Source organism: Diceros bicornis, chromosome 7 (assembly GCF_020826845.1).
Source record: "Diceros bicornis minor isolate mBicDic1 chromosome 7, mDicBic1.mat.cur, whole genome shotgun sequence".
Taxonomy (NCBI): Eukaryota; Metazoa; Chordata; class Mammalia; order Perissodactyla; family Rhinocerotidae; genus Diceros; species Diceros bicornis.
Window position 1 is genome coordinate 54,663,135 of NC_080746.1, and position 12,146 is coordinate 54,675,280.

Below are 12,146 nucleotides of genomic sequence, written 5' to 3' on the forward strand. Positions count from 1 at the left end.
CTCGGAGGGGTGAAGTGAGTGGTCCATGCCAGCCTCTGTCTGTCTCCTGATCTGAGGCAGTTACACGGTGCTACAAAAGTGCAGAGAAACAGCAATGGTCCCTGGAAGGCTTCCAGAGGGGGCGGCCTCAGGGGACACACAGCTGTCTCTTCCGTGAACCGGGGTGAGGACAGACCTTCCTGGTAAGGCCGAGGAGGCTCTGGGAGCTGGCCCTCCTCTCATGAGGAGCTGGCCCAGCATTTGCATGGGGCTTCCGTGCACATGTCCGGGTAGAGCCCCAGATATGGGGCCCCAAGTCGTGACTTTCATGATGAGTCAATGCCAGCTGGTCCCCATGAAGTCCCCCTCCTTTTCCCCACCAGACTTTCCAGCAATGGGACACTCCTGACATCTCTAGGGGATGGGGTTCTCCCTTTGGCAGATGGGGCCATGGGGCTCCAGAAGGTCCTCGTGGGGTGGGTGATCTGGGATTGCTTGGCTCATCGTTCTTCAGGCAGGCACGATTTGGGATGGACTTCTTGGAAAAGTCCAAACACTAGCCTGACACTTCAGGCCCTACACAGGCTGGGCTCACCTCATCTGCCCCCTACACACCCAGCCCTCTGGCCATGACAGATTGCTTACTCCTCCCCAAGCCCCTCATGATGCCACAACTTGCTCTTGCTATTTTCTCTACCTAGATGACCTTATCCCTTTTTCAACATTTGGTGAACTCCTACACATCCTTCAAAGTCCACTGAAAAGCCACCTTCTCCTGAAACCCTTTCCCAACCGCCCTCTGTATGTAATTAGGGGTTGCCACGCCTGACCCTCACTTGACGGCAGGAACATTATCTAGTTTGTTCCTTTAGTCCAATGCCCAGGAAGAGGTGTGCACTGGGAGGCTGAATTGATGAATAAAGAAACTAATGAACTAGTTAGCCCAGAGGCTTTTAAAACAGTCTCCCCTCCTGCAGTGCCACCTCCATATGTACCGAGCATGTTGTGTGTGTGTTGTTCTCTGCACCTGGGCTTGCTCAGTTGGGATCCTGCATAGCAGGTGCGGTCGGCCTGTCAGCCTGTGGCCTCCCTGACTGTCCTGTCTCTCCTCACCACGACCCCTCCTCTTGCGATGGACGCTCTCACCTCCAACACCTGCACCCACCTGGGTGCTCTTCCCCAGCCCCTCTGCTTCCCAGCCCTTCTGGCCAGCTCCTCCTCAACCTCTGCTCCTCTGCTGCTTCCTCCAGGAAGCCTGCCCTGAAACCCTCCCTTCCACCCCGCGTACTGCAGGAGGGGCACCTCCTCTGGCCCCTCAGCCCCCTGGCCACGCAGTCCGGCCCTGCTCCTGCAGACTGGAGACTTCCTGAAGGCAAGACTGGATCTAAGCCCTCGTTCTGTGGCGCTGGTGGGAGAAGAAATGTAACAGGGCAGGGGAGGTGGAGGAGGCCACTGTGGTGGCCGGTGAACCTCGCTTTAAGGAAATCCACCTGCATGAAAATTCAGATCTGCTCAAAGACTGTTAGAACTGTCTACAGTCTTACATGGGGAAGCAAAGCGACATAGAGGGGGAGGGAAGGGGCACACATGTACCGGGCATGTTGTGTGCGTGTTGTCTCAGGGAGCCGTCCTCGCAGCCCCGGGAAGTGGGTGCCATCGTCCCTATTGTTGCGGAGTTCACCTGGGCCTGTCAGACGCCGAAGCCCAGGTTCTTCCCCGAGGGCCAGCCATGCCACCTCTTGTCTCAGCTCTGCCCCGGACTTGCGTGCACAAGCCACTCCTGCTCAGGGCCCCAGTCTCCCCATCAGGACATGGACCCAGTGGCCCAAATCTCCGAGGTCCCTTTCCAAGAGGTTTCTGTGCGTCCTCGAGACTCTTCAGAAGTCCACTAGGGGGCAGGCAAGCTGTTCCAGAGAGAACCAGGAGCCCCTCCAACAACCCCCAGATTCTTGGCCCCTCCCCAGCCTCCAGGCTCCCTGGGCTCAGCTGCCCAGCCAGGGAGGGAGGATGGTGCTGCAGGGATAGGCAAGGCCCCATCGCACAGAGGAGTCTTGCTTGGGAATCTCCCTGACGACTGGAGGACAGTGAGAGTTCAGCAGATCTCAGTGTCCTCTTCCCGTCTGAAAGGCCTGGCCCAAGTCAGCACGTGTCAGAGGTTTGTCCAGTCTCTAGCCATTTACATCTCCTCTTAAACAACATGTGGGTGGTGCTGAGTCTGATCCAGTGCTCTCCTGGATGCCGGCTCACGCGGCCCACCGCACCCTCTCCTAGGAGGCGGGTGTAGCGGTCCCCACGCACGGACAGGAGAATGAGGCTCTTAATGGCAGTTCTCTTCCATTGCTGACTTAGACCTTCCTTCTGGGCTCCAGGCCCAGCATCTCCCCAATGAGCCACAGATCACCCTGACTGTGCTCTGCCCTGTCACCTGGCCAAAACCAGGGGTGATCACCCTCTCTTCCCTGTCCTTCCCATGGCCCTCTCCTCAACCGGTGATCAATCCCCAAATCCATCCTGCCCACCACGATGGTCTCTGCCTTTGTCAAGGCCCCATCACTGGGGTCCTCAGCAACGGCACTGCGCTCCATGCTGCTCTCCTGCCTCCATTCACCACTGGCCCCTGCCGTCCCCAGTCTACCTGCAGCACAGACCTCGCCATGTCGCTTTCCTACTTAGCACGCTCCCCACTGCTGACGGCCAGGGCCTTTCGCCATGGAGCTCCTGCCAGTGGAGCTACCTACCATCTCCCCTGATGCCCAGCCCTTTCCCACCCTCATCCTGTCTTCTCAAATTGCTCAGACCCCCAGTTTCAACCTGGAGAATTTTTATTATAAAAAGTAGTCCTACAAGTAGTTATAACAACTCCCAAAACTGGGAAGCAATGGCCTGAAGACTGTGTAAACTTCTGACACCATCGTGTCCAGGTGCAAAATCCTTCCAGCTCAAGGAGCATCACAGTATTCTCTTGGCCCATTTCCAGAACTGTCATTAGGTTCACAGCCTGGGGAAGCCAGGCTGTGGGGGCAGTCTCTGTTCCCCCTTGTGCCCACCTTGAGCCCACGCTCAGCTCTTGTACATAGTTCTAAAACCAGATCCAACTTCCCAGAGCATCGATAAGTGGAGAGTTTGCTGGAGCTTTCCTGGGAGCCAGAGAAGAGAGTACATCCTCGTGCGTTGTGCAGCCAAGCTTCGTGAACCTCTCCAGACCTCTGGTTCTCCCTCCCAGCCCCCTCCCCAGCAGCGCCCCTTTTTCCCTCCACTCTTCCCCACCACCCCCTTGCCTCCCAAACCCCCTGTGGTCCCAAGCCAATCAGTATGCAGCCTCAGCCACCTGCCTCATTGCGTTACCCAAAGAGCAACCACAAGATGGATTAAAAGCCCAGGAGCCTTTTAAAGGATGTCTTCAAGTCTCCCCCCATGGGCAGCCCATTGGAGGGTCTTTATTTCAGGAATCAATACAGATGGAATATCTTCACTTTAATCCTCACTACAATCATGCAAGGTAGATATTATTCGATAATTCTATTCTACCCCATATTTTTGTTGACACTACTGAGACTCAGCCCAAGGTCACCCAGCAAGCCAGTGGCAGAACTGGACCTTGACCCCAAAGCCCACACCACAGGCACCATCCTGGCTACCTTGTCAGCCACAGCCACAGCCACATACTACATGGAAAAAGGTTACACAGACACAGTGACAGCCTCAGTCACCAGCCGCAGGGTGGGACCAGCCAAAGGAAATGGGGTGAGTTCTGGGGTGAGGTCCAGAGGAGCAGGCAGGTGAGGCTGGGGCCCTGGGTGAAGCCAAGGCCGACAGCCAGGTGTCTGGATGGCGGATGGCGGATGGCGAAGCTGAATGGGGAGACGTCAGAGCGTGCTGTGGACAGGGGTCAAGGTCGGAGACTGCAGTGTACATGGGGCAGTGGGAGAGCGAAGCAGCAGGGAACCCAGTGAACTCTGGCCACCAAGGAGCCTTTTAAAGGGCTAATCCAGGCCTTCCAGGCACTGGGATGGATGTCTTCAAGGCTCCTCTCGTGGGCAGCCCAAAGGAGGGTGAATTTCTCACTCCTGCGGCCACAGTCCCCCCTCTCTTGGCCTCCTGGACTTCTGTAGCACAGCCGTGAAGAGCCCTTTCAGTCAGAGGACTCAGCTTTTTTTTTTTTTTTTTGGTATGGGAGCCCCATAAGCCTGTTCCTACAGCCCTCACCTCTGGCAACTCTAAATGGAGAGAGAGACAGACAGAGAGGGGAGAGATGGGAAGGGAGAGGGAGAGGGAGGAGAGGAGAGGGAGTGTGGCAGAGATAACTGAGCACAGTTGGGAGAGAGCAGGAAAGGAGAGAGAAGATAGAGGTTGTATGTGTGCGTGATGTGGAATCTGGCCCCTGTGAGTATCGAAAGAGACAGGAAAACGGGAAATGTGACACGGGCTTGGCCCCCCAGGGCCATCAAAGGGTTTTAAGCAGAGAGTGAGCTGGTTGAATCTGTGCTTTGGAGAGACTCCATCTGGCCGCCACGTGGAGGATGAATGGCTGGATGATGAACAGGAAAGGGAGACGCTGGAGCAGGAAGCTGTCCTCACGGGAGGGTGAGGGGAGAAACAAGCGGAGGCCAAAGCAGGAGGGAGACCCAGGAGCTTCCACATTTAAAGATCAAGGGGAGCAGGAGGGAGGAGGGGAGGGGCCAGGAAAGGATCCAGGAGGGGATGCTGGAGATGTGGGAAGAGAACCAGGAGAGGGCATCTCAAGGTGCCAAGGAGAGAGGGCCGTCCAGGAAGGAGGGAGTGGGCAGCTGTGAAGCATGCAGCCAAGTGACCAAGTGCTCAATGGAGCTGGGGACAGAAGTATGTCTGTCCACAGCAGTTCTGGACGGGGAGGTTGGGGATGCGCTGGTTGGAAGGATGGGGCTAGAGGCCAGTGGAGGAGGCAGTGAGGACGGTGGAGGGGAATGGAGACAGCAAGAGCAGGGAGCAGCCTGGACAGGGCTGGCTGGGTGGAGACAAGAGTGGGGGGCAGCAGCTGGGGGCACCCGGGAGGCCTGGAAGGGGTTTGTGAAATGGACGAGCGTCCATGCTGACTGACGGGAGATCCTGCAGGGAGAGGGGGTGCCCATTTTTCCCAAGAGGCGGCCTCTGCCAACGGGAAGCGCAGCCCGTCCGCCGGGAGGCCAGACGGGCCCTGATGGCCGCAGAGGTGAGGTTGGCTTTAAGGGTCTGGTTCAGGCCTCAGACCCAGGTCTCCTGCCCCCAGCACACAGGGGAGAGGGAAGGCAAGCAGGCAGAAGTCACCCAGCCCAGAAGAGGCCAGCGAGCAGCAGTCCAGAAGGCTGAATACTCATGCCTACACTTCTAGGCCTAGAGAGAGGGCTGGCTGTAGGGACAGGGCCAGGCACCCGCTCCTCAGGAGACAGGATCCAGCCCTCTGCATTCTAGAGCCCCAGCCCAGCCTCCAGGCTCCTGGGGTCCTGAGCTCCCAGCATCCCACCGGGATTAATCATGGCATCCCTAGGAGGCCACGGCAGTCCATCCAACTGTGCCCTTGCCCCTTCTTCCCTTTCACACCCCAGGAAAGCAGCCTAGTGGAAGCCACTCAGCTCATGTGTGGTCTACTTCTGAGAAAATCAGAGCCATGAGCAATTCCAGATCAGAGCCTAGCTCCCACGAGCGTGTGCACGTGTGTCTGCGTATGTGCACGTCCACACACACACACAGTATGCTCATCTGCACACCGTGTCTGGTGGATGTGCACAGGCTTGGGAGCCTGGGTGTTTTAAGTCTTTGCCATATCTATGGGACATGAAGTGTGTCCCTGGGCAATGCGGGTGGTGTATTTGTGACTACGGCATTTGCATAGGAGATATATATATATATAAACTGTGTGCACATCACATACGCTCAGTGTGCATGCTTGTGATGTGTGCTGCATGCGTGGTATGTATACGCAAGTTGAATTTGTGCAGGGTGTGTGTATCTGTGCAGGGTGTGTGTGGCGACTGCGTGACTTTTGAGGGGATCTCTGTGAAATGTTTGTGGAGTGTGCGTCTGTGTGAGGTTTTTGCGTGAAGTTGATGCATGCTTGTTGTTTCCATGAGTTGTGGCCCCGTGTGTCCCGTGTTGTCTTTGGGGGTATATGTGAAGGTGTGTGGAAGTGTGAGTGCTTGTGCAGGTACGCTGTGTCTGTGGGGGGAGCACGTGTGTGGAGGGGTGTCCTTGGGGGAGGCATGACAGCCCAACACAGCAGAGAGGGGCAGAGTTCCAGCCCCCACTTTGCCATCTCCTGGCTATGTGACCTCGGGCTGGCTGCTGCCCCCTCAAGCCCCAGATTTCCCCACGGGCCAGCACTGAGGTTCTCCAGAAGGCCCCGTGGTCATGAGGAGGAAGGCCACGTGAGTAGGACAAGAAGGGGTCACAGGCGCCTGCGCTAAAGAGGACCCGTCCCAGTGAGAGTTGGGTGTCCCCAGGCCCCTGCCCCCTCGCTGTCCTCTGGGGGCCCCACCTGTCCCCCCGCAGAATGGACATGCTGCCCACTCTCACTGCCCGAGTGGCAGCCACAGCCGCATTTCAGGCAGGTCCCCTCCGCACATCCCTGGAGCACAGCCCGAAGAAGCTTTACAGACCACTGGCCTCCCTCCCTGAGCTAAACCAGCATGAAGAAGATAGAGCAGCTGCCCAAAAAATGCAAACAACAACCCGCCAGGAGTCATGAGCAGCGCCGTCAACAGGGTGAGCGCCACGGGCGGGCGGGCACTTAACACAGAGGAGCTCACTCTTCAAACAGCCCTCCCTGTCCATCATTGCTCCACTCTACAGAGACAGAACGGGTTCAGAGAGGTGAGGCCACCAGCCCAAAGTCACGCAGCAGTGGGCGACACAGTAAGGATGGGAACCAGGTGGGTCCCTCTCTGAAACCGGGGCTGCTCTCTTCCTTAGCTTAGTCCTACTCAGGCCCCTCCTTACCCCACCCAAGAGGGGGAGAAATACAGGGTAAATTGGAAGACTTTTAGATTATCTGCTCATTTGGCTAATTAATGCTCCATCAGTTGACAATACAATAAAGCATTAAGCGGGTCTGCACTGGAGCCCCACTGGTGGACTCATCCGCACCGGCTGTTCAGGCTTGAGCTAATTCCTTAACCTCTCTGGGTTTCCTCATGTGTCATCTGTAAAATGGAGATAATAATACTAATAATAGCATCTACCTCATCGGGTGCTGGAGGATTAAATGGGTTACAACATGAAGGCTGCATTAGAAGCCTGCCGGCCCAGCCCCTTCCCCACCTGAAAGGATTCGAGGCCTCACGCTGGTTTCGGGGTTTCGCTCCTGGTAAGAAAGAGTCATAATCCTGTTAACCGTAACCTGTCTGTTTCAGTCCTTCAGTTCCGCACTCAGCGGGGAGGCTGCTGGTATCCCCGTTTCACAGCGGGTGAAGGCTGCCTGGGAGGAGCCTCACCCCCGACCCGCCTGCCCCACGGCCACGCAGGTGCAGCTTCTCATGGGGGACCTGCCAACTGGCAGCCTCAGCACCCTGGCAGTTTGCTCGAGATGCAGATTCTGGGCCCCACCTCCAACCAAGCTCAGGGCAGGGCCGGGCAATCTGTTTTAATGAGCCCTCGGGGGTTCTGGCACTCTCCAAGTCTGAGAGCAGCTGGCCTAGGCAGAGCTGACTGCATGAACCCGGGGCACCTCTGTGGGGCAAGTGAAAGAAAGGAGGGTCGGGGTGGGGGACTCATACTCTTAGCTCGCCTACAACCTCGTCCTCACACTCCCGGGGCCTAGAATCTGCTGTCCTTCCTGGAGTGGAAGTAGAGGAGGCAGCAGGATTCTCTGAACCTTGAGGTGACCATTATCTGTGGATCACTGGTACGTGAGCCAGTTTCCAGATGCTCTGCCAGGCCTGGGGGCTCTGACCGCCCGGAGGAAGATGGGCGCTCGCAGCTGCTGGGAGCTCAGCACAGCGAGAAGCCCACAGCCGGGAGGGTTGGGGAGGGACCTCCAGGGAACTCCTGGAGGCAGGGTACCCCACCATGGGATGCGCTAGGGGCCACAGCCCGTCTCCCCTAGGGAGCTGGGCCCTGCCTGAGGAGCCCGGGACCCACCTCTGCCCTGGGTCCCTGAGCCACAGCGCTAAGTGCTCCAACTCAGCCCCCTCCAGACACTGTCTCCCGTCCCTGGGTGCTCCACCTGCCCCCGGGTCCCTTCAGTCAGCCACAGAGTCACCCACTTTCACGTGAGGAAGAAGGTATCAACAGTCACATGGACTCAGCCCCTACCCCACTCAGCCTTCCACAGAACCATGATCTCAACGCCCCCTTGAAGCTGGCAGAATGACTGTCCCCATTTTACAGATGAGAAACTACCAGGGGAGGATGACTTGCCCAAGGTCACCCAGCCTCCGGTGGCAGGGCCATCCCACGGCAGCCTTGCCTCAAATTAGCGCCGCCGTCAGGAGCTCACACGTGTCTGCTGCTGTCTCAGCCGGGCTGGCTCTGCTGCCGTTGTCATTAGCTGGGAGGTTACACTCTGTGACATCACGGGCCGTAACCAAACCCCATGGTGACAACCCTGGATCCTCAAGAAAAGGGGTTTAACCTTCAAATGGTTAAAACAGAGAAAAGTGGTGTGGCTCAAAGGGACAAACCCTCAGGTTCCCAGCAGCCCGAGCGCGGCAGAGAGCTGTGGTTTCACGGTCCGTGGCAGTCAAGCTGTGGAGACGCTTCTGAGCCTGCCCTGCGTGCTTCACCCAGTCTTGAGTTTTCTCACCTAACGTCCCCCCTCTCCCCGGGGGCCTCCGGGAGCCTCCAGACTCCTCAGCCCCAGACTCAGAGCCCGGAGCCTCCCGTGTGGGGGCCGAGGGATGCTCGGGGCCTCATGGGCACCGCTTTCCCTGCATTGGCTGCTCCAGGTGCCACAGTGAGGGGGTGACTCATGCCCCGCTGAGAACAGAAAACCAGCCAAGCCAGTCGCTGGCCATGCACAAGGGCCTTGTCGTCTGAGGACTCGGATGGGAATGGCTGCTTTGCCCTGCCCTGTTCGCTGTGTGACCATGGGCAAGTCACAGAATCCCTCTGAGCCTCAGTCCCTTTTCTGTAAAAGGGGTGCAACAATAGCCTCCCTCGTCAGATGAGGAGGAGGAGATAATTCAGGTAAAGTACCTGGCCCAGGCCTGGTCCTGTCAGCCCTCATCATTCCACTTAACACTTCAGCTAGTGCTCAGAGCAAGGGACGCACCACCTGTCCCTTTATAAGCGTTGGTTTCCCAAGCACCCATTGTTGCCTTTTGGCTCACAAACTCCCTACAGCTGACACCCAGCAACATTTGCTCTCCTTTCCTACTGGCCTCCAGGAGGTGACCCACAGCTGGTATGGTCTGAGCCCAGTCCCTGCAGGGAGCAAGGGAAGGAGGGCAGGAGAAGAACTGGGGAAGCCAGGGTTCTGCCCCAGAAGACAGGGCCCCAATACAGGCTGATAAGGAAACTCCCTGACTCCCAGGGGCCCACAGAGGTGCTGGGGAGGGGCAGGGAGTGAGGACAGTCATATCCTTGCACCAAGATCTGGCCTGGGGGTCCGGATACCTGGGTTCAATTCCTGGCTCCAAGGCTGTGTGACTTGGGCCAGTTACTTAACCTCTCTGAGCCTCAGTTTCCTAGTCAGTAATTGAGCATAAAGACACCTGGAAGGCTGTCTGTGGCTGTCCTGACCCTGATTTGCCACATGAGAGGAAGGATTGGCCCATGGTGGGTGTTCAGCAAAGAACGATGGAAACTAAATTGGGGGTCCGGGGTGCCATGAGGACAGCAAGGCTCAGAGAAGTTTAGTGACTTGTCCAAGGTCACACAAGATGTGCACATCATTGCCTCCCTGGGCCACTCACTCCTACTTGGGATCCTTGAGTTTGGGCCTGAGGCAAAACCCTGCCAGGGAGCCTTGAGCCTGACTTGGTACCTGAGGGTCTTTTCTCATCTCAGAAGGGTAGTCCAGGGGACACGGGAAAAGACGTGTCTCCCATCTTCCCCGACAGATACATAAGGAAAGAGAAGCATTTCCACAAAAGTACCAACACCGTGAAGACTGAGCTGCCCATTGGTGGGCTGTCCAGGAGGAGTCCCCATTCCCAAAGATGTGCAAGCAGAGCCAAGCAACACTGGACAGAAAGTTGGGCTTGGTAGCCTTTAAAAGAAAGCCGCCCTCCACATGGCTGCCAGGCAACCCAGCCCTGCTCAGGTCCAGCCTCTCCCCCGACTTCAGACCAAGCTCAGACCCCCGGACTCGGCCTTCGAGGCCTCTGGACCCAATCATCCCGTGTTCTCTTCTGCCTCTCATCTGGTCTGGGAGCTCCACAAGGGTAGGTCCTGGACACTTTTATTTACCAGCCATCTGGGGCCGCCAGGGAAGGGAGGTCACGTTTACTGAGCAAGGACCATGGGCCAGGCCCTGATCAGGTACTTTACATACATTGTTGCCTTTGATCTGCACGGCAAGCAGGGACAGCAGGTGCTCTTCCTAGTCTCACTTTGCAGATCAGCAAACTGAGGTCAGAAAGATCAAGCAACCTGCCACAAGCAAGACAGCAATGTGACCGCTGAAGAAGGGAAGAGACGAAGGAGGGGCACTGAGCACGTGGGGTTCCCGGCTTTCAGCCCCCAGTCCCGAGGGGCATCTGCAGCGGGTGGGCATGCTTGGTTGCCCATCTGTCTCCAACTCTTGGGGAGCCCCATCCGGGCACTGAGTGAGGTGGAACCCCGTGAACTAACTAACCACAACCGCAGCCTTTTGTGGGGGAGTGGGAGGCAGGCCACTCCCGCCCAGCCCCCCATAGCCTCAGCCCTGCCCAGCTCAGGCCCCAGCCCAAGCTCGCACCAGCCCAGCGGTTTCTGCTTGGCGGCCGCTCAGGGAAGGGTGGGGCATGCCCAGCCAGCCTGGGCCTGGATGTCGGGGAGCAGGTGGGACAGGAGAGCCCGGGACCTGCCTGAATCCCACTCAGCCGTGCTCTGCCCACCTGCAGGGCTGCCGCGAAGCACTTCCTGGACATTTGGCCCCTTGGACAAGGATCTGGAAAAGGAAGCCCACAGGGTACACAGCAAAAATAGCAGCAGCGGCTGCAACAAACAGTGAGGAATTACCTAACATCCACTGGGCGCAGGCTCCAGGCTGGGTCCGTTACACTCAGCTCTGGCATCAACTCCGAGAAGTAGTGACTATCTTCCCCACTTTACAGACAGGGAAACTGAGGTTCCTTTTGACCAGATGGAGCACTAGAGCCCAGAGACGGGGTTGGGATAACCGGCTGGGACCTCTTTGTGCACAGATCTGAGGCCTCCGGTGGCCGGGGGGGAGGGGTAGCTACGGACACCAGGTCCTCCAGCCTTTCCCACCCCTGCCCTCCGTGCAGCCCAGGCCCCTCCTGAGCGAAGCTTTCTCTGATCTGCTCTTCTGAGACTAGCTTAGGCCCTGAGCAACCCCATCACAGCTTGTCCTCTCTGGGCTGTCCCCATCTGCCCAGGCCCATCCCCACAGTGAGCCAGATGGGAGGGAGGGAAGAAAGCAGCCATCTAGGATCAGGGAACCCAGCTACTAAGCACAGCTTTACCCTGATTGACCACAAAGCTTTGGGTGGTCCCTTTCTCTCTGCAAAATGGGGCACCTGTGCCACTCTCAGGGCTGCGGACCATCAGGGAAGAGAAATTGTGGTAGAGGAATCCTCTTCCACCCTTGGAACCAGGGCCCAGAGGACAGCGTGACCCTCCTCCCCCAGCACCCCCATCCTCAGGTCCACACCCAGCGGGGCAGGGTCCCTGTGACGTGGTAGGGTCAAGGCATTGGAAAGAGGGGGTGGCTTTGGGGAAGACTGCCTCAACTTCTGATGTAAAAGACAATAATAGCACCACGCTACTTTTGCACAGCACTTGAAAACCATCCGAACAACATGGTGCCTGGAAAAGGGCTCTGTGGACAGATTGAGCTCAAATCCCTGCCTCTTACAGGCAGTGTGACTTTGCATATGTCACACTTTCCCAGACTCAGTTTCCCCAAATATAAATGAGGACCTTACCAGTCCCAGACAATTGGTTTTTATTTACATTTGCTGTGCTCATCCCTAGCCTGTTTCTGCATCTGAGAACTGAGGACTTGGGTGGTGCCGTTTCACAGGGCTGCTTAAGGGTCCGGGAGATGA